Source organism: Zea mays, chromosome 3, assembly GCF_902167145.1.
Source record: "Zea mays cultivar B73 chromosome 3, Zm-B73-REFERENCE-NAM-5.0, whole genome shotgun sequence".
In the NCBI taxonomy this organism is placed as follows: domain Eukaryota; kingdom Viridiplantae; phylum Streptophyta; class Magnoliopsida; order Poales; family Poaceae; genus Zea; species Zea mays.
This window is the reverse complement of record NC_050098.1, coordinates 165,243,959-165,267,358: the sequence shown is the minus strand read 5'-3', so window position 1 is coordinate 165,267,358 and position 23,400 is coordinate 165,243,959. Positions and strand designations below refer to the sequence as shown.

At 46.8% G+C, this 23,400-nt stretch overlaps 1 long non-coding RNA gene across 4 annotated transcripts; it reads left to right on the top strand.

Annotated features, from left to right (window-relative positions):
- The first annotated feature begins 1,855 nt into the window (after positions 1–1,855).
- On the top strand, positions 1,856–21,163 carry LOC103650861 (uncharacterized). Of its 4 annotated transcripts, none has more exons than XR_002268439.2 (14): positions 1,856–2,078; positions 2,211–2,279; positions 2,715–2,881; positions 3,000–3,272; positions 3,421–3,542; positions 3,687–3,831; positions 3,924–4,311; positions 4,594–4,649; positions 5,365–5,457; positions 6,268–6,365; positions 6,523–6,776; positions 7,309–7,496; positions 20,398–20,557; positions 20,662–21,163. It is a non-coding gene; the product is annotated as an uncharacterized lncRNA (long non-coding RNA). The 4 variants fall into 4 exon arrangements; XR_002268438.2 differs by having other exon boundaries at positions 2,173–2,279; XR_002268441.2 differs by having other exon boundaries at positions 2,173–2,279; positions 20,782–21,118.
- Positions 21,164–23,400: the final 2,237 nt, after the last annotated feature.

Here is a 23,400-nt window from a genome sequence, read left to right as displayed (position 1 = left end):
CCACCGCTCCATCCCGGCTCCGAGCTGCCGCGCCCGTCGTGCCACCCCTCGCCGCCTCCCTGAGCTCCGCAGCCGCTGCGCGCGTGTCCCCGTCGCGCCAACCCTCGCCGCCTCCCTGAACCCCCGCAGCCACGGCGCATGCCGTCGCCGTCTTACGAGGCCGAAGCCCCACCGCGCCACCACTCCCTCCCCCTCGCTGCCTCCCCGACCCGGTTGCATCCCTGCAGCTCGGAGTCTACCGGTAGACGAAGAGAACCATGCTCCCTTGCCTAGGATTCCCGAAACCCTAGCCTCGACCCGTATACACGAGGACCCCCGACAACGAGGAGGCTGCTGCGACGGCTGCGCCACGTTCATGGTCGACAAGGTTGTCGCGCTCATCGCCTCGAGCACCCCCGGCGACGAGGAGGCTGCTGCGACGACCGCGCCACGTTCCTGGTTGGCAAGGTCATCGCCCTATAATACATCATGCGCCATTGTTGCATCATCTATCCCAAGGCAAGATTAGTTCTTCCTGTGATGTACTGATTTTGCTACCTAAATTGTTTAGTAACAACACAGTCTTCACCTTTGGTATTACTAAAAGTATATGTCACATATTTTCTTGGTCCACCTATTCCTCATCGGGTGGATGCCAACAAGGAGGCCTTCTCTTTGTACCTTTTCAGGTTATCTTAGAGGACCAGCCAAGAACAAAAGGAGTTGAACAGCTGGAGAAACCATTTCACAGTATTGACAGCATGCTCTTTACCAAAACTTGATTTGAGCACACAGTGAATAAATAATGCTAACGAAACTAAACTCATTTGCCCCGCATAGTTTCAGTTATACAGAATACAACTAAGATTCTATAATATAGTCCAGTTACAGAGGAGGCAAAAAGTAGTTTTGTGTTAACATTTATGTTGCTTTTACCACTAGCCTATTATACTCGCTCCCAAAAAGGGAAACATATTTTATAGAGCGAAAATCCAAACCTTACAGACTTTGTTCAACAATTAATCAAATTATATAGGAGTTTAGGACATGTAGAAGCCTCGAGCAATGTCTCTGCCCGGTGCCCAGATAGCAAAATGATTGTGGTGTTTACTGAGACACCATAGGCCAGTAAAAAAATAGCTGGTGCATGAGGATTTGCACCACCACAACAGGTTGGTATGTCGCACAACCACAGCCACACAGGCATACAGTCAAGACTATGGTTGTTCCAATTATAATCAAGATAAAGTGAAAATGCAGCATGTTCCTTATGCACTGTATTTGTCCCATTAGCCCAACAATATGTCACGTCCCCTCTAAACTATGAAGGCAATACTTTACCAGTTGAATGTTCTGATTAGCTTGACCGTTGTAGCATGGAGACTTGCAAACATAATTAGGGACACTATTCTTCGAGTGCCTCTGTTAATTATAGTGAGGAATTCCCTATTGTTTTTTTTCTCAGATGTTTTGTCGATACTCGAGATTGGGTTGTGTGCCTAGGATTCCATGTTTTTTATTTGAGCTTTACTTCCCAGTTATACTTCTCATTCTTTGGGTTTTGTACCTAATGACCTATATCGAAACATCTATGGTTACTAAATTGTTCTTAATCGGATCAGGTACAAACTTGTCATCGTGGCTAGGGACAAAACGGGTGAAACTGAGTTTGCTATGTTTGGTCGGATAACACAGCATGTCAGCATCTCGTGCGGAAAATGGCTGCAGCGGTGTATGCCCTGTCAATAGCATCAGCGGTAATAGCTGATTGGGGGAAGGAGAAAGCGTTTTGGGCTGGACATGTGAGTTTTCTTGTTTGAATTCAGTATTATCAGATGCAATAGTACTATCCTAATTTTGATTCTCGCAGAACTCTAAGGTGGGTGGTGGAGGAGGAGGAGAGCGAGGGAGGACGACGAGGCTGCCTGGCGGAGGCACGAGGGGAAGGTGAGCGTCACCTGCAAGGCCACAATCTTGGTGAGACTGCCACCACGAGCGTGCCCCACGACCGCCACCAGGATCTCAAGCTCGCCATCGATGACTTCGACGAGGAGTTGATCGACCCTGAGCTACGCTTCTCGTTCCAGCGCAACAACAAGGTACAATCCTCCCCCTCCCCACCCAACCGACCATTCTTTAGGTCACAACGAGTGTGTATGTTTTTTTACTGTTATCCCGTAATTGGAATTGTAGTCCATTCAGCAAACCTTGGCGCTCCTCACCTATCGCAGCCTCTTCGGCATCGCCATCAGACTTCCTGTCATGCTGCTCCAAGATAGGCGTGCCTGATTTTCCGACAGGTCAGTCGATCATCAATCCCTTGCCGATACAACATACCGAACTACTCCATCATCCTGCACAAACTAAACTAGATTCATTTTCCATTTCTGATATATACACATTCTGTGTTAATTTTGATCTTGGTTTATAAGAAAAGAACAGAAAATAAACACATATCTAATGACTATAATTATACATACACCATCTCTTGTGATTTTAGACACTTTTCAATTATACCTTTTTTTCTAAAATCACACGAAAATACCAATCTGTGTCCCGGTAGCGATGTAGAGCACCGCATTGGCTATTGAGTGATGAAGCGTCGTACCGAACTTGGGAAACTACACGCGAATAGATTTTTCAAAACCTTTTTCCCTTTTTCTGAGATTTAAATGGTGGTGGATACTGATTGAAGGTTACTAATGTTTGTTTGTTGTCAACCTTTCTCCCGACAGACTTGGTACAGATTTGGGAGGGAGGCATGTGCAGGTGGAGCTACAGTGGCAGTTCAGATCCGCTGTCATGAGCTGCTACTGATCCTGATGCGTGAAGACTTGCGACAAATGACGGCAAAAAAGATATAGCAGGAGTGTGGAGAATAATGGCACTTGGGGATTCAGGTGTATGTACAGTTCTGCCCTAGGCTGCTAGCTAGCTGATTTGTTTATAGCTTACATGCTCCAGTTATTCACAAATATTAGATCTGTTTTCTTATTAATTTCATACTGTTTGCTTTATAGGTTTGTGGAGTGGACTTGACTGACAAAGTAGTGGACATAATTTTCCATGTATTTGATGCTAACTGTGATGGTAACCTAAGCTCAGAGGAGTTCTTGAGGTCATTACAAAGAAGAGAAAATGACATTCGCCAGCCAGCAACTTCTGGTTTTCTAGGGGTGATCGCCTGCTGGTTGAACTGTACAAAGTGTTCTCTTCAACAAATGCTGCCCCAGTAGATTCTTTTGACAGTCGTGACACTTTGTTCCATTGTCCTTGGTTGCTCTGTGTTAAATGTAGGTTTGCCAATCTCACCATTTGTTTGGTTTCATTATCCAGTTTTCATATAAGTTGAACTAAACTACTCGTTAATTGTTCATCTAGGTACATAATAGTTGTCTTTATCTGTTTTGGCGATGATTCTGAATTTCTGATTGTGTGTAGGAGCTGGAGAACGTGATCGACAACCGATAGAGTTCTGAAGTGTGAAGAGGACTTTTGGTGTAAATATTACCCTGCGGCCCCTACTTAATACTGATTAGAATTGGTCATACCACGTAGCAGCTGTAAGGAATACCTTTCGTTCTCATCCAAGGGCTCCGATAACATACATCTTCTCGCTTGTCTGGTTGCGAGAGAAGGAAATGTTTTTGTTTTCACTGAATTAATGCAGTCTCTGATTCGATTATTTGTTCTTTTTTATCTCTCAGGAAGTGCTTGTTCAGCATGATGAGTGATCTTCCTTCTGTCTTAGAAGCATTCGTGGACAGGAAACACAATAAAGATAGGTCTGGGGTTGATAGCAGCGGCAAGTCCAGACACTCATCAAATGTGCCCACATGAATCTTTCCAACAGTTTGCTTTCGCTCCAATCTGTGTTTGGTTCTGCCTCCAATTCGTGTAGAAAACCTTACTCAGAAGGAGTTGTGTCTTTCTTTCTCATGCAGAGAGGAAAAGATGGCCATGCCAAGAGTTCCAGGGCAGCACCTCCTGCCGCCAATGAGTATGACGAAGACGAGGAGGAGCACACGAAGACCTTTTGTGGAAGCTATGGCGACCTTTACATTGGCAGCAACTAAATAATGTATTCATGTTCCATTTTTCTTTTTCTTTTGAAAAAAGGAGAATAATATATGTTTTAGCTGCATCTACATCGCCAGTCTGCACCGCATCTAATGATTTGTTCAATAACTGGTAGGGATTGAGTTAGCTGACAATAGGCCATTTGATTCCATCCCATTTTTTGGTGCATGTAGTGTATCATGTTTCGTTTACCATCTCTATTGTCAAGATTAAAGCTCTGGATATCTTTTCAAGACCATGCTGAGTGTACAGGTAATCTAGTCTAGAAAATTGTGTTTATTTTTTAAATTGTTATAGTTGGCGACATGTTATTATACCAAGAAAACTTTATTTATGTGTGTTATATATATTTTTTACCTATCTTCATACACTATTGATAGTCAAATCATAATCATAAATTGAAAAACATGCTTGTAGTATGTTTCAGTTTCTGTTTATCCTTACCACCCCTCAAGTGCAGACACCACTTGTAATTAGCCTGTTAGTGTTTCCCTTGGTAGACTTATAGCCTAACTTTTAATGTTAGTGTTTCAGTTTCTATTTATCCACTGAAATCTATCTTCTGGAGGACCGAGGCCATTCAAGTAGAGGTACCCTTGCTCTGTCTATATCTTACATTTGGGTTACTTAATCGGTGACTGTGATCTTGTAGTTATGGTCCAAAATTTTATATGGCACAAAGATGACTATGTTAGTTCCTAAGTTCTTTTAATGTCACAGATCTTGCTAGACAATTTCATAGTGTGTTATTGTGTTAGTGCTCTAATATTCGGACCTGTCATGCTCTATAGTGTGTTAGCCAATTTTATAGTAGGTTACCAGCCAGCAGCACCACTCACAAAAGAACCCCGTGGGCCAGTCATCCTTTGTTGCTTGAGGTGGCTATTTTTTCTTAATGGTTTAATTCTTTGTTTATTTCAGCATTCTGACTATCATAATATAAGCCATATGGCTTCATTTGTTGGTTTCCAACCCTTCACGAGGGAAAAAGAATGTGAGGGTGATTAATTATTTTATTGGATAATCCTTATACAACAAACTCTTACCGTACCCCACTCTTGTGTCCATTTATGAATTAGTTATATAACAAGCTACAACAACCATACTTCATAGTTGATGGTACAAAATGCAATGAGAATCAATTATGGAAAACAAAAATCCAGCTAACAAATGATTTTCTTGTAGCATATGCATGAGAAAGAACATGAATATGTACTTTGTGCTTATGCACCATTGTGGCGTGCGGCCCGACGCCTACATGTTCCCCTCGGTACTCAAGGCCTGTGACTGTGTGAATGGCTGCAGGGTGCAGGGACAGACTCCTGTTCCCCGTGGTACTCAAGGCCTGTGATTGCGTGCATGGCTGCAGGGAGGACTCTTGGTTCCCGGCGAATAGAGGTACAATCCTTATATAGATGAGATGACTAAACTTTTAATTAGTTAGTTAACCTCTAGAATTAAGGAGACTACAAGGACAAATTAGCGTTGTATAGGCGCGGGAAGCCGGGAACAAGGAAACACCAGTAGACTTGACAAAGTACTTCCGTGCCACAGGAAGGAAGCAATACATATTTTTCTGGGTTACGGTTACGGGAGACTACCAAGGAAAAATTAATCATAGGCGACTCTTCACACCAATCCTCTTCCTCCATTTCTCTTCCCGTACCCTAGCCTGGCGGGGTCGCGCTTAGCCAGCTTTGCAGGTCTCCTCCGTTTAAAACATGGCACCTAGCTGTTTTGGTGAGAAACCCTAGATTGATTGGAGTTGGATGTTCTGGAGTGGCGAGGAACCCTAGATTGATTGGAGTTAGATGGATGCTTGCTCGTTTTGTTAGTTCCTTTACCATCCCTCAAATCCAAACATTCCTTGCTGGGACTGGTACGGTGCTCCAGTTCATCTAAAGCAGTTTGCCTTTTGGGGAATACTGGTTTGTGTTCGTTTTTCCAAAACTGTCTGGGGTTCCGCACGCCCTGTGTTTGAGACCCCTTTGGATTTATTGTTATAATGAGTTTTGCTTGCCCGGTGTTCAATTAGTGTACCATTGAATTTTTAGCAGAGCACTGATCAAGCGTTTTGTTCCAAGGTTTTTTTAATCAGTTCTAATGCCCATATATTATCTCATACATGTGTTGATTTCTACACATTTTGAATTTCATCTTATAATCAAATCTGGTCTGATTGACTGTTGCCTTTTATTTTCTTTTTAGTAACTTTTTGAGTACCAGTGATGTAAAGGGACACAAGCTCTAGCAATGTTTCTGCTTCTCATGTAGGCCGTGTAAGACGTCGCAAACATCCAACTAAGGTTAGTAATTTCTTGTTCCTTTTGCTCTTTTATTGCGCTTTGCTCTCTCTCTCTCTCCCTCTTTAGATTTCAGCTAATACACTGAAACATGGTTCAAGCTAGAGCAGCAGCCTGTTTTAGGTGTTCTTTTTCGTACTAATCTTGGTCATTTTTTCAGGCTACCACAGATGGGAATAGAGCTAATGGACAACCATTGCTTGTCAATGATCAGAACAAATATAAATCAATGCTTACCCATACGTATTCTACAGTATGGATGATTAGAGGCTTTGCCTTTATTATTTATATGGGTCATCTATATATCTGGGCTATGGTGGTTGTGATTCAAATATACATGGCAAGAGAACTTTTCAACTTACTCAGAAAATCCAGTGAAGAGAAACAACTGCCAGGGTTCAGGGTCCTGAATTGGTAAGGAATGGTTCATTTTGATTCTACCAAGTTTAAACAGAAATTTGTCAATTTCACAGCTGCCATGCTTTTCAGCAGTATTTTTTCCCGTTGTGACGTTTATGCCCAAGTATTATTTCCTATTGTAGGCACATTTTTTCACGGCAATGTTGTACACTTATGGGCGCTTTCTTAGTCGTCAGCTGATGAATATAGTGACTTCAGATCACTTGCTTTATAAGTGAGTCTGGAACTGTGTAGAGAAATTGGTTAGGATGAAATAGAAAGAGATAGATTGTACACTTATGGGTTCTTTCTCTCTTTATGTGCCATGTTGGATGGTTCTCTCTACTTCCAGTTCAGCCTGCATACATTACTAATAAATACCATAATTTTGAATCCGGAACTGTGTAGAGAAATTGGTTAGGATGAAATAGAAAGAGATAGGATGATACTGTGTAGAGAAATTATGTTACAAGTGAATTACATGATTTGTGTATCTAACTGAACCTTGTAGTTATCATAAAAGAGACACTGACTTATTCGTGTGCAGATCTAGATGCCAACCATTAGGCATGATTCGATTCTAGAAGATCCTGATGGTGACACCTCACAACCACAACACATCTCGAACTACTACCATGTCAATCTCAAGAATGTGATGATAACATGACCATTCAAATTGGTGAAGTACTTCAGATGCAAATTGAGGTTCAGAGATAGTTAAATGAACAACTTGAGGTAAGTCACTGACACCACTAAGATAACACTCTTGGTTCAGATAGCTTTTTCACATTGTAGATAAGGTAGGTTGAACAATGGGCTATCTCAAGCATTTTGGTTAGCACAGTCCCAAATGACTTACAATTTGGAATGGAGGGAGTACAAGCTACCCTTTTAGATCAATGAATAAGATTGTTTAAGCTAAAAAATATGCACATAGCAATTAGTTATTGTAGGTTGAAGAATGTCACACCCGGTTTTAGAAGGCAAACCGAATGCGAACCATGTACGTGCCAGGATCAGTTATTCACGTACACAACAGTTACATAACATGGACATCATCACACAGTGCTCAAAATAGTATTAAAAGGGAATAATAGTAGATTACATCATACGTCTGAGACGTCCATATAGTTCTTACAGTAAATCAAAGTGCGGAAAAGAAACGTAGATAAACGCGGCCTTCACAGGCAGCCGACTAGGGGTTGCCGCTAACCCACGCCTAGAACTCGTCGTAGTCTTGGAACTCCTGGAAGTCTCCTTCCACGGCTTCATCTTCGCCTGAGCAGTGGTTGCAATGCTGACAACCTGGGGATGGGGGGGTTTGGTGTGTAGAGCAAGGGTGAGTACACATCAACATACTCAGCAAGTATCCTGTTTGGCTGTAGTGGACTAGCTGTATGTGGGGATAAGTCAAGCAGTTGCTTTTAGTTGGTCAGATTATTACTTACTAGTAGAAAGCCAAGTTTTAACATTTACCCAAGTTATTAACCCGATGTACCCTTTCCAAACGGAAAGAATACCACTTACCAGCACCATAGTCATAACCAAAACCATCAATCTCATAACCACCTGTACCAAAGTATCTCTGATCAAGTACCACTAATCACTGGAGCTCCCTTGGCCGCTCATAACTGCGAGCACGGCTGATATATCAGTTTTCAAACACTCTGCAGAGGTTGTGCACTTTACCCACAAGCCGTGATTCCCTTTCTGCCCGGAGATCATGACTCTCCATTGATCACTACCAAGGTGACCCAGCAGGGCATCACTACGTAGCCTTTACAAAGATTCCCCGGGGCTGTAGCCACCCGTTAGGTTTCCTAAATGTACCGCACTCCTCCCCAAGGGACAAATCAACCTTGGCAGAGCGAGCCGCATACACCGAGCCCCATTGACGGCACGACGGCTAAGTGAACTACACCCCGGATCCTCTAATTATTCAGCTAAGGGCATCCCATTCCACCCTCATGGTTGCACTGTTTTCCCGGGCGGTCATCCATAGAACAGGTCCTTACGGAGAGGCACTCGAGAAACCGCTCGAGCCCCCTTAAGGCCACAAGTACAACATCATAATAAGAGAAGGGAAAACAGCGTATCATAGATAATCTCATCATGTTCATTGATTAGAGTTAAGCAATAGCATAAAGCTAAACAATAATAATCCAACCCAAATAGGTAAACAAGGATATGGATAACAAAAGCTAGTCAATCCTTAGGCATAAATGTGTAAAGCGGGAGGTGAATTAAAGAATGAATAGGACAGAGATAGGTCAAGGGACACTTGCCTCCACCAACCGACTGCTGCTCAGGGGCTTCTCCTGCGAGTTCCTCGGGCTCTTCGACCGGATCGTTCTCTATGCGAGCGCAAACATACATACATCCACACATTTAATACAAAAGAACAGTACACCATATAATAGAATGCAATAAGTAAACAGACGTTCCACACGGGCTCACGAGTACGGTTAAGAGAGAAAGAGGAAAAGACAGTCGAGAAACGATCACGTTACATGATTATAAATTAACCACTCGCTTAATGGAAGGAAATTTAATGTAGACACTATGTTTAGCGTAAAGTAAAGTCATGTTTCATGTCTAATTATTATCAGCAGGTGGAGATAAATAAAAAGGTGGTCGCACGGCGAGACGCGCGACAAAGCTCTCTAAAACAAGTTAAGAAGTTAACGACTCGTCGCGCGACCGAGCACGCAACGAGACACTTCGCCTTAGTTACGAGGAGACGTTAAGCGTCGCGCGACGAAGCGCACGACGGCATACGTCGACTAAACTGAGTCCAAAGTGGAACGTCGCGTGAATACACACGCGGCGTTACACCTTAAACAACCTGAAACAAAAATGGATCGTCGCGCGACGAAGCGCACGACGCAACACAAGATAGAATCTGAATTTAGACAAATCCGTCGCGCGGCGAAGCGAGCGACGCAACACGCTAATTAACGAATAATCACCGCGAGCGCGGGCGAGCGAAGATACGGTCGGGCGAGGCCGGGACGGGGGAACGGGCGGTTGAACCGGGGGGGGGGGGGGGGGGGGGGGGGGGGGCGGGATCGCCGCCGCGGGCCGGGGAGGGGCGGGGAGCGCCGCCGCGGGCGGGCAGGGGCGGGGAGCGCCGCCGCGCGCGAGGGGAGGGCGGGCGAGCGCCGCGCGGGGCCGGGCAGGGGCGGGCGGGCGCCGCCGCGCGCGAGGGGAGGGGCGGGCGGACGCCGCCGCGGCCGGGGGAGGGCGGGCGCCGCCGCGCGGGGCCGGGCAGGGGCGGGGGGCGCCGCCGCGCGCGAGGGGAGGGGCGGGCGGACGCCGCCGCGGCCGGGGGAGGGCGGGCGCCGCCGCGCGGGGCCGGGCAGGGGCGGGCGGGCGCCGCGCCGCCGGCGAGCAGGGGCGGGCAGGGGCGCGCGCGAGCAGGGGAAGAAAGGGGGGCGCGCGTGGGGAGGAAGAAGAGGAGGGAGAGAGAGAGAGGAGAATGGGAGGGGAGGGGAGCTCACCTCGGGGTCCAAAATCCGGTGATCGCCGTCTCCAAATCCTAGGGCACCACGGGGAGAGAGAGGTGGAAGAGGGAGAGGAGAGGTTGTTGCGCGGGAGATCCAAATGAGAGAGAGAGAGGGGGGGCGCATGGGGGGGGGGGGGGGGGGGGTTTGGGGCACCAGGGGCGCGCAGGCCGGGGCGGGCCGGGCCGGATGGGCTGGGCTGGACTAGGTTGGGCTGGGCCGGGCCACTTCGCGGATCGAAAACCCACGACGAGCGCGGACCACTAAATGGAATTAAATCGCGAACCAAAATCCGGAACGGAACAAGACGAACACTCATCATCAGACAAAGAAATGCGCTTCGGCATGATGCAACACCCATGACACTTAGGTTTTGGTTTATACATGACACGGACACCTACCGCTATACTGGTTTGAAATTGGGAAGAAGGAGCAAATGGGGAAAGAGAAAAGAGAGTAACACCCGAATTTGGTGAGAGAAAAGAAGAAAAAATTCTACCCCCAAATTCAGGGCGTTACAAACCTATCCCCCTTAAAAGAATCTCGCCCTCGAGATTCAGGGTCGGCTAGCAAAAAGCTCAGGGTATTTAGCCATCAGATCATCTTCACGCTCCCAGGTTGCTTCTTCCTCAGAGTGATGATTCCATTTGACTTTGCACATTCTGATGGTCTTCCTTCGGGTGACTCTGTCTGCAACCTCAAGGATTTGCACTGGCTTCTCAACGTAGGTCAAGTCCTCCTGGACTTCAAGACCTTCCACAGGCAACTGCTCTTCTGGCACACGCAAGCACTTCTTCAACTAAGACACATGAAAGACATCATGCACAGCAGACAAATTCTCGGGCAAACTGAGCTGATAGGCCACTTCTCCATGTCTTGCAAGAATCTGATACGGACCAACATAGCGGGGTGCTAGTTTGCCTTTCACTCCGAACCTTCTGACTCCTCTAATCGGTGACACTTTCAGGTAAACAAAGTCTCCGACTTCGAAACTCAGCTCTCTTCTTCTTGTGTCTGCATAGCTTCGCTGCCTTGATTGCGCTATCTTCAGATTCTCTCGGACCATCTTGATGTTCTCTTCGGCTTCAAGCAAAATGTCTGGCCCAAACACTTGCTTTTCTCCGGGCTGATCCCATTGCAACGGAGTTCTACAACTCCTTCCATAGAGCGCCTGAAATGGTGACATCTTCAAACTGGCCTGGTAACTGTTGTTATAGGAAAACTCCGCATAAGGCAATCTCTTGTCCCATCCGGACTGATCTTGCAACGCACAGGCTCTCAACATGTCTTCAAGAATTTGATTGGTCCTTTCGGTCTGGCCATCTGTCTGCGGATGATAAGCTGAACTGAAGTTCAGATGCGTGCCCAAAGCTTCATGCAACTGCTGCCAGAAATGAGAGGTGAACTGCGTTCCTTTGTCTGACACTATCTTCTTTGGCACACCATGAAGACAAACGATCCGAGACATATACAATTCTGCCAATACTGCACTGCTGTAATTGGTCTTGACAGGTATGAAGTGGGCTGACTTGGTCAAGCGGTCCACTACTACCCAAATGGAATCGTAGCCGGCTCGAGTGCGAGGCAATCCGACTATGAAATCCATACCGATTTCATCCCATTTCCACTGAGGGATCTGCAACGGTTGCAACAATCCAGCAGGTCTCTGGTGCTCTGCCTTAATTCTTCGGCAACTATCGCACATAGCCACATGCTCTGCGATTTCCCTCTTCATTTCGTACCACCAGAATTTCTTCTTCAGATCCTGATACATCTTCTCACTGCCAGGGTGAATCGAATAGGCTGTCTCATGAGCTTCCTTGAGAATCAACTCCCGAATGGACTGGACATTGGGAACACACAAGCGGTCTTTGAACCATATCACGCCTTCTGCATCCTCTCGAAAATCTTTGCCTCTGCCATCTCGAATCAGTCGCCGGATCTCACTGATTTTCTCATCATTCTTCTGCGCTTCTTTGATTTCGCGCTCCAAGGTAGGTTCCAACTCAACTGTGACTCCTCGAGAATTGTTCAGAAATTCGAGACTCAACCTGTCAAACTCTTTGGCCAACTCATAAGGCATCGGACGAGCGGCCATCAGATTGACTTGACTCTTTCTGCTCAAAGCATCTGCCACTACGTTTGCTTTGCCTGGATGGTAATGAATCTCCAACTCATAATCTTTGATCAACTCTAACCATCTTCGTTGCCTCATGTTCAACTCTGACTGAGTGAATATGTACTTCAGACTCTTGTGATCTTTGTAAACATCACATTTCTGTCCATACAGATAGTGCCTCTATGTCTTCAGTGCGTGAACCACTGCTGCCAATTCTAGATCATGGATTGGGTAATTCTTCTCATGAACCTTCAGCTGTCGGGACGAGTAAGCCACAACTCTTCCCTCTTGCATCAACACACATCCCAAACCTGTGTAGCAAGCATCACAATACACCGAGAAGGGCTTGTGCACATCAGGCAAGACTAGGACAGGCGTTGTAGTCAACTTCTCTTTCAGCGCTTCAAAGGCCTCTTGGCATTTCTGGGTCCACTTGAACTCAACTTTGTTGCCTAGCAACGCTGTCATCGGTTTCGCAATCTTCGAAAACCCTTCAATGAATCGCCGATAATATCCGGCCATTCCAATGAAACTCTTGATTCCTCGAGCATCCATTGGCGCTTTCCAGTTCAGAATGTCTGCCACTTTCTTCGGATCCACAGCCAATCCTTCTTTGTTGATTATGTGACCCAAGAACAGGACTTCACTGATCCAGAACTCACACTTGCTCAACTTTGCATACAACTGGTGCTCTCGCAATCTCTGCAATACCATCCTCAAATGATCTGCGTGCTCTTCTTCGCTTTGAGAATAAACCAGAATATCATCAATGAATACCACCACAAACTTATCAAGATAATCCATGAATACACTATTCATCAAGTTCATAAAGAACGCTGGCGCATTGGTCAAACCAAAAGACATCACGGTGAACTCATACAACCCATACTTGGAAAATGAATGCCGTCTTCGGAATGTCCGAAGGTCGGATCCTGAGCTGATGATAACCTGACCTCAGATCAATCTTGGAGAACACACTGGCTCCTTTCAACTGGTCGAACAGATCCTCTATTCTGGGCAGGGGATACTTGTTCTTGATCGTGACCTCATTCAAAGCTCGATAATCAATACACATCCTTTTGGTGCCATCTTTCTTTTCCACGAACAAGACAGGGGCGGCCCAAGGCGAGGTGCTTGGCCGGATGTAACCTTTCTCTGACAACTCATCAATTTGCTTCTTAAGTTCAACCAACTCTGGTCCAGATATTCTGTAAGCTCTCTTAAAGATAGGGGCGGTTCCAGGAAGAAGCTCTATGGCAAACTCAACTTTTCGCTCTGGTGGCATACCCGGTAAGTCCTTTGGAAACACATCTGGGAACTCGGACACAACCTTGATCCTCTCGATTGGGTCTGCTTTACTGCTATCAACAGCTATCTGATAACAACTTCCTTTCTTTGGCTCAGGCGAGACTAACTCGGTCACCACTTCCTCTCCTAGTGGGGACACCAACTTGATTGTCCTCTTATCACAACTGATAACTGCCTGATACTTATCTAGCCAATTCATCCCTAGGATGACATGTATTCCCTGAGTACCCATCACTATAAGGTTGGCGGGAAACGCTATCCCCCTTATTTCCACACTTACATTCAAACAAATGCTATCAGCTCGAATTCTACCACCGGCTGAGTCAATTTGAATGGGGGTTGACATGGTAGTAATTGGAAGATTATGTGCTTCTACCCATGATGCAGTAATGAAAGAATGCGTTGCTCCAGTATCAAATAACACTTCTGCAATATGGGAGTCGACTGGGAACATACCTACTATCATGCCGGGGGTCTCCTGACCTGCTTCAGCCTCCAAGTGGTTCAGCCTTCCATGATTATAGCGCGACTGAGAGCGATTGCCTGCTCCAGACTGAGGCACATTCTGCTTTGCTGGGGCATTGGGGCCTGACTGCTGCTGGGCTGCCTTCTTCGGACATTGCATCACCCAATGGCCTTGCTCTCCACAGTGGAAACATGCTCTGTTTCCAACCTGAGCTGGTGCTGCCTGACTGTTCGGCTGGGTTGCTAGGGCAGGAAGACGAGGTGCCTGCTGATTCTGCCTCTGAAACTGACCTCCTGACTGATTGCTCTGACGGTTCTGGTACTGATGCTGAGGATACTGCCTTTGGAACTGCTGATGCTGAGGTGGACGCTGGTTCTGCCTGAACTGCTGAGGTTGATTGCCTGAGAAACGAGGACGATTGCTGCTTCCAGGCTGGGGTCCACTGATCTTGCGCTTACGATCCTCCATCTCCTTACGCTTCCTCTCTATCATGATTGCTCTGTCAATCAGGTGCTGGAATGTCGGGAAGGTGTGATTCATCAGTTGGTACTGCAGAGGGTCAACCAAGCCTATCAGGAAACGGTACTGTCGCTTGGCGTCAGTGTTGACATCTTCAGGAGCATAGCGAGACAATTGCAGAAACCTGTCTCGGTACTCACTGACAGATAATGGCCCTTGCTTGAGGGCCAGGAACTCCTCCTTCTTCACTGTCATCAGACCTGCAGGGACATGGTACTGACGAAAACTACCTCTGAACTCTTCCCAGGTGATGGCGTCATGGTGGGCATGGGTGGCGAGGTAAGACTCCCACCATGATTGGGCTGCTCCTCTCAACAGACGGGGACCATACAGAACTTTCTCCCTATCATCGCACTGAGCGGTATGCAACTCCCGCTCCACAGTGCGCAGCCAGTCTTCAGCATCCATGGGGTCAGAAGAATGAGCAAACGTTGGTGGATGACCTCTCATGAATTCAGCACACTTGTCTCTGGGCATCTGAGGCATCTGAGGCTGAGGTGGGGCCTGCTGCTGCTGCTGCTGCTGAATGGCGTCCAAAGTCTGACCGATGGCTTGAACTGCCTGAGTCTACATCAAAAACATCTGCTCGATGGACATCGGGGGTGGGGGCGGCAGGTGCTGCTGCTGGGGCACCTCCTCCTGTTGAGCGGCTCGCTCCTGCTGAGCACGCCTTCCTCCTCTGCGCCTGTTTTCTGACATCTGCAGAATGCAACCACACATCAGAACTGATCTGGCAAATCTTGCAGCATAAGAAAAGAGGATAGAATTCTTCAACAGCACTGAATAGATGAGCATCTTCACTGATCTCCAACACAGACCACACAGCTTCTCAGATAAAGAGGAAAGTGGAATAAAAGGTTTCCCAACTATATAACTAACTTTATTAACATAATAGGTAAACCAAAATGCAGGGGATACCCACACTCTGGTGACAATCATTACAAAGATCCAAACCAAACATAGTTCATCATGACAAACATGAATGCACAGGATATAGCAAACTACCCTGTCTAACTAAGACTTAACTAAGAGCGAGACTAACGCTAAGACTGAAGCTTCTATGTATATATTTCGTATTAATTACAAGATCCAACTCTAACGATCTATGGTTCTAGAGTTATCTTGGTCTTGCAGTCGGGGTTGCCATAAGACTGGTGTCCACGCTGAGGTGAGCGGTACGGGTGCTGAGTCCCGACGGGAGCGGGGGAACCACCGTCCAGGTGACGACGTTCCGCGCGCTCAGCCCGCAGCAGGGCGATCTCAGCACGAGCCCTACTCAACTCGTCTAATGCATGGTCCAGCTCCGTGTTTAGCACGGCGGCTAGGTTGACTGTGCTGCTCAACCTAGGATTGCCCTCACCGACAGGTGAGACAATCACGCCTCCTGTGCTGCCAGATGGACGGCGGGGGTAATACTTCAGGTCAAGACCGTCAGCTGCCCCACCGAAAACCGAGCAGTAGTGCGAAAGCGCACGCCGTGCAGCATCTTGCATGGCTGCCTCAGCTGAGTCCCGCTCAGAGATAGAATAGTGCTATGAGCAGGCCTCCGCACCCTGGAGACTGTTCTCCGGGCAGCGCACCAAGCAGGTTGCCTCCCAGCGGTCCGGGTAGACCCCGCGACTGTGCTGGTAGACCACACAGCGATACTCGACGGACCAAGTATGCCGGTCAAATGCCCGACGTAACAGGGTGTCGAGCGCATCGTGGAAGTGACACCCGCGAGCAGCGTCGCGAGTGATGGGTCGAGCAACCCATCCTTCCGGCTCATGGTTAGCAGAGAAGTCGGTGTCGTGGCTCGAGCTGTCGTCGCCATCTCCGTCGTCTGGGTCTCCTCCAGCAGCTACTCCAGGGGCTGGGGCGCCCTGTGGTGGTGCAGGGGGCGCCTCCAGGGGAAGCACAGGGGAGCAGCTCCTCACAGACTCTATCTCCTGCTGGAGCGAGAAAGAAGAGCCCTGCTGCTCCTGCTCCCGTCGTTGACGTTCCTGCTCCTCATGCAGGCGGTGGTGCAGTCTCTCCAAGTGGCTGGACTGTCCGGCCACGGGACGGCGAAGCGGACGCTCAGCAAGGCGGGAGGGTAAGAAGGGGATGACGGACTTTCGTGCAGTGTGTCTAAGACGAGCCATCTACAAAAGACAGCGCAAGCAAAAGGGTGAGAACAGAATCAATATGACCAGCAAGTAATGAACCATAAATAAATGAAGGATTAGGATAAAACATGATTTTCAGCAAGGTATAGTATATAGTAGAACATAGGTTTGGTCGGTATGACCAACTTTTGAAGGGATATCAAAATCAAGGAAGGGACAAAGGTCTATAGTCCTTAGAACGACCATTCTACTCTAGGCTAGCGGTCCTACAGTCAGCACGGCTTCGATACCACTTATGTCACACCCGGTTTTAGAAGGCAAACCGAATGCGAACCATGTACGTGCCAGGATCAGTTATTCACGTACACAACAATTACATAACATGGACATCATCACACAGTGCTCAAAATAGTATTAAAAGGGAATAATAGTAGATTACATCATACGTCTGAGACATCCATATAGTTCTTACAGTAAATCAAAGTGCGGAAAAGAAACGTAGATAAACGCGGCCTTCACAGGCAGCCGACTGGGGGTTGCCGCTAACCCACGCCTAGAACTCGTCGTAGTCTTGGAACTCCTGGAAGTCTCCTTCCACGGCTTCATCTTCGCCTGAGCAGTGGTTGCAATGCTGACAACCTAGGGATGGGGGGGTTTGGTGTGTAGAGCAAGGGTGAGTACACATCAACATACTCAGCAAGTATCCTGTTTGGCTGTAGTGGACTAGCTGTATGTGGGGATAAGTCAAGCAGTTGCTTTTAGTTGGTCAGATTATTACTTACTAGTAGAAAGCCAAGTTTTAACATTTACCCAAGTTATTAACCCGATGTACCCTTTCCAAACGGAAAGAATACCACTTACCAGCACCATAGTCATAACCAAAACCATCAATCTCATAACCACCTGTACCAAAGTATCTCTGATCAAGTACCACTAATCACTGGAGCTCCCTTGGCCGCTCATAACCGCGAGCACAGCTGATATACCAGTTTTCAAACACTCTGCAGAGGTTGTGCACTTTACCCACAAGCCGTGATTCCCTTTCTGCCCGGAGATCATGACTCTCCATTGATCACTACCAAGGTGACCCAGCAGGGCATCACTACGTAGCCTTTACAAAGATTATTCCCCGGGGCTGTAGCCACCCGTTAGGTTTCCTAAATGTACCGCACTCCTCCCCAAGGGACAAATCAACCTTGGCAGAGCGAGCCGCATACACCGAGCCCCATTGACGGCATGACGGCTAAGTGAACTACACCTCGGATCCTCTAATTATTCAGCTAAGGGCATCCCATTCCACCCTCATGGTTGCACTGTTTTCCCGGGCGGTCATCCATAGAACAGGTCCTTACGGAGAGGCACTCGAGAAACCGCTCGAGCCCCCTTAAGGCCACAAGTACAACATCATAATAAGAGAAGGGAAAACAGCGTATCATAGATAATCTCATCATGTTCATTGATTAGAGTTAAGCAATAGCATAAAGTTAAACAATAATAATCCAACCCAAATAGGTAAACAAGGATATGGATAACAAAAGCTAGTCAATCCTTAGGCATAAATGTGTAAAGCGGGAGGTGAATTAAAGAATGAATAGGACAGAGATAGGTCAAGGGACACTTGCCTCCACCAACCGACTGCTGCTCAGGGGCTTCTCCTGCGAGTTCCTCGGGCTCTTCGACCGGATCATTCTCTATGCGAGCGCAAACATACATACATCCACACATTTAATACAAAAGAACAGTACACCATATAATAGAATGCAATAAGTAAACAGACGTTCCACGCGGGCTCGGGAGTACGGTTAAGAGAGAAAGAGGAAAAGACAGTCGAGAAACGATCACGTTACATGATTATAAATTAACCACTCGCTTAATGGAAGGAAATTTAATGTAGACACTATGTTTAGCGTAAAGTAAAGTCATGTTTCATGTCTAATTATTATCAGCAGGTGGAGATAAATAAAAAGGTGGTCGCGCGGCGAGACGCGCGACAAAGCTCTCTAAAACAAGTTAAGAAGTTAACGACTCGTCGCGCGACCGAGCACGCAACGAGACACTTCGCCTTAGTTACGAGGAGACGTTAAGCGTCGCGCGACGAAGCGCACGACGGCATAAGTCGACTAAACTGAGTCCAAAGTGGAACGTCGCGTGAATACACACGCGGCGTTACACCTTAAACAACCTGAAACAAAAATGGATCATCGCGTGACGAAGCGCACGACGCAACACAAGATAGAATCTGAATTTAGACAAATCCGTCGCGCGGCGAAGCGCGCGACGCAACACGCTAATTAACGAATAATCACCGCGAGCGCGGGCGAGCGAAGATACGGTCGGGCGAGGCCGGGACGGGGAACGGGCGGCCGAGCCGGGGCCGGGGCGGTTGAACCGGGGGGGGGATCGCCGCCGCGGGCCGGGGAGGGGCGGGGCGCGCCGCCGCGGGCGAGCAGGGGGCGGGGAGCGCCGCCGCGGGGCCGGGGAGGGGCGAGCGCCGCCGCCGCGGGCGGCAGGGGCGGGGAGCGCCGCCGCGGGCCGGGGGAGGGGCGGGGGGCGCCGCCGCGCGCGAGGGGAGGGCGGGCGAGCGACGCGCGAGGCCGGGCAGGGGCGGGCGAGCGCCGCCGCGCGTGAGGGGAGGGGCGGGCGGACGCCGCCGCGGTCGGGGGAGGGCGGGCGCTGCCGCGCGGGGCCGGGCAGGGGCGGGGGGCGCCGCCGCGCGCGAGGGGAGGGGCGGGCGGACGCCGCCGCGGCGGGGGGAGGGCGGGCGCCGCCGCGTGGGGCCGGGCAGGGGCGGGCGGGCGCCGCGCCGTGGGGAGGAAGAAGAGGAGGGAGAGAGAGAGAGAGGAGAAGGGGAGGGGAGCTCACCTCGGGGTCCAAAATCCGGTGATCGCCGTCTCCAAATCCTAGGGCACCACAGGGAGAGAGAGGTGGAAGAGGGAGAGGAGAGGTTGTTGCGCGGGAGATCTAAATGAGAGAGAGAGAGAGGGGGCGCATGGGGGGTTTGGGGCGCCAGGGGCGCGCAGGCCGGGGTGGGCCGGGCCGGTTGGGCTGGGCTGGACTAGGTTGGGCTGGGCCGGGCCACTTCGCGGATCGAAAACCCACGACGAGCGCGGACCACTAAATGGAATTAAATCGCGAACCGAAATCCGGAACGGAACAAGACGAACACTCATCATCAGACAAAGAAATGCGCTTTGGCATGATGCAACACCCATGACACTTAGGTTTTGGTTTATACATGACACGGACACCTGCCGCAATACTGGTTTGAAATTGGGAAGAAGGAGCAAACGGGGAAAGAGAAAAGAGAGTAACGCCCGAATTTGGTGAGAGAAAAGAAGAAAAAATTCTACCCCCAAATTCAGGGCGTTACAAAGAAATATATAGTCTGTTTTTTGGATAATAAAACAAATAGTTTGTTTAAAAACCAAACATGAAAATAGATCTCTCAAACACCAATTTATCGTTGAACTTCAAAACGTTTCGTGAACATTCTCATTAATGTAAGTATGCAATCTTCAACAGATGGCTTGCAACCTATATATGGTCCCTCATTCTAAATTATGATTTTAGTTACAGGTCATGTTTTTTTGTCAACCTGTACGAGTCCACTCAATTTTGAACTTCTCCCATGCAGAAATGGTCATTTGTTAAATCTGAGCATAAAAGATCGGAAATCCAAGGGCTTATGGAATTGGTATTGCAAAGATCTTCATGTGATTCGGATCCTTATAAGGAAAGATAATTTATATACATGAGGGAGCCACCTATTGATTCTTTTGATGTCTCTACATGTGGTAATAGTTTCATCTGAGATTGTCTCTACCTACTATATATGCAGCTTGTTTACTAAAAAAGTTCTATTTCTTAAACTACTAACTACTTGATTCTTTAATGCTAGGCCTTGATTTGCTGGATGACATCTTGTTGGGTTATAAAGCTGAATGGCCAATGAATATTGGCATTACAGTAGACGCATTGAAAATACATGCTAAAATATTATGAATGTTCTTTACCGCAGTTGCTGCGGAGGAAGCCGACAGCGCGGCTATGGTCGCTGAGAAGAAGGTTGTCGCGTCTGTGTAGCTTGTCACCATTGCTGCGCACAAGGCGGGCTGCGCCGTGGATGCTGTCTGTTTGTATTACTTTTGGTTGGTTGCATTAAGTGTTGTACTGTGTGTTTGGTAATGCAGTTACTTTTGTATTCAGTGAACTGTTTGGTAATGCGGTTCCTTTTGTATTTAGTGAATTGTGTGGTACTGCGTACACACTGTAGTTTCTTTTGTATTAAGTGTAGTAGTGATGAGGTAATGCATTGCACTTGTACTACTGAGCTAAATCTATGTACTTGTGCTTGTTGTGGCTAAAAAGCATATGTTTAAGAAAAAACTGCTTTCTGTGAATGAGGTACTAGCAATCTCTGTACATTGTGGCTCTAAATGGCTAAGTCTGTGTACTTGTGTTTATATGAAATCTGAAATAACTGCTGAGGCTATTTTCTCAGTACTACTGAGGCTATTTATAGTTTCTCGGAAACTATTCTTCAGTATCTTGGGAACTTTTGTTCAGTTTCAACTGAACTATTTTTAAGTTTCTCAGGAACTAGAGACTATTTTCTCATGAACTATTGTATAGTTTCTTAGGACCTATTATTCAGTTTCTTAGGAACTATTGTTCAATCTCTCATGAACTATTTTTCTGTTTCTCAGGAACTATTGTTGAGTTTGTCTTGAACTATTGTATAGTTTCTTAGAAATAAATATTGTTCAGTTTCATAGAAATCTGAAATAACTGCAAATTCAAGTGACTATTTTCATAGAAATATGAAATAACTGCAGATTTAAGTGACTATTTTTACCGAAATCTGAAATAACTGCAGTTCATAGAGTACAAGGGAAATAGAGGAGTATTTTCACTAGAAAGCAGTGCTTGAGATCATGAATGAATTCTAGACTATTTTCAGTAGAGAACAGTAGTTCATTTCACAAATTACAGTTTCAAACAAGTTCACATACCGGTACACACTGCACTTCACATATTACAATTTAAGTGGCTAGATTACACTTTCTTCTTCTTCGGGGTGATTTTTAACTAAACATCTAACAATGCGTGGAGACGATGTTGCTCCTGCTGAAATAGTACTACCAGCTTCTGTCGTAGCAATCTGTGATGAGACACCCCCAGCCCTCCCATCACCACTTCTTCAGTCCTTGTATTAGGAACCACTTCATCAGTATGTTACTGTCATATAGCCCGAAGCTCTTTAGGAACCACTTCATCAGTACGTTGCCCGTGAACTATCTCGTGTACATGCAACCTATAGAGCATAATGGAATTAAATAGTTGTGACCTAACCACATAAGAATCTAACTAGGTATATGCTCGTGTGTTGCTATGATAAAATACATTAATATACAAAAAATATTGTGTTTTATAATATTAACTCCATAGCAACGCACGGGCATATACCTATAACATACATATGTACATAAGTTATCGTGTTATTATACGGTTCCGTTGCAACGCACGGGCACTCACCTAGTTTAATTACTAAGGTTGATTCAAATGTTTGTGATAGTTCTATTCCCAATCTTAGAAATGATAATGTTGATTTGCTTGCTAAGATTGAAGAATTGAATATCTCTCTTGCTAACCTTAGGATTGAAAATGAAAAATTGCTTGCTAAGGCTAAAGAATTAGATGTTTGCAATGCTTCCATCTCCGACCTTAGAAGTAAAAATGACATATTACATGCTAAGGTTGTAGATTTAAAAACTTGCAAACCCTCTACATCTACCGTTGAGCATACTTCCATTTGTACTAGATGTAGAGACATTAATGTTGATGCTATCCATGATCACCTAGCTTTAATTAAGAAACAAAATGATCACATAGCTCAACTTAATGCTAAGATTAGTGAGCATGACTTAGAAAATGAAAAATTTAAATTTGCTAGAAGCATGCTCTATAGTGGGAGACGCCCTGGCATTAAGGATGGCATTGGCTTCCAAAGGGGAGACAATGTCAAACTTAATGCCCCTCCTAAAAAATTATCCAACTTTGTTAAGGGCAAGGCTCCCATGCCTCAGGATAACGAGGGTTACATTTTGTACCCTGCCGGTTATCCCGAGGACAAGATTAGGAGAATTCATTCTAGGAAGTCTCACTCTGGCCCTAATCATGCTTTTATGTATAAGGGTGAGACATCTAGCTCTAGGCAACCAACCTGTGCCAAGTTGCCTAAAAGGAAAACTCCTAGTGCATCAAATGACCATAGCATTTCATTTAAAACTTTTGATGCTTCTTATGTGTTAACTAACAAATCCGGCAAGATAGTTGCCAAGTATGTTGGGGGCAAAGACAAGGGATCAAAGACTTGTGTTTGGGTACCCAAAGTTCTTGTGTCTAATGCCAAAGGACCCAAAACCATTTGGGTACCTAAAATCAAGAACTAAACTTGTTTTGTAGGTTTATGCATCCGGGGGCTCAAGTTGGATCATCGATAGCGGGTGCACAATGTGACGGAACCTCCCAAGTAATTAGGCCCACCTACAGTTGTCCTTGTCTAACAGACATCAGACACCCTGTAAATGTTCCTAAGTCACTTGACAAGTTCGGTATCTTTCCTTACCTCACCAGG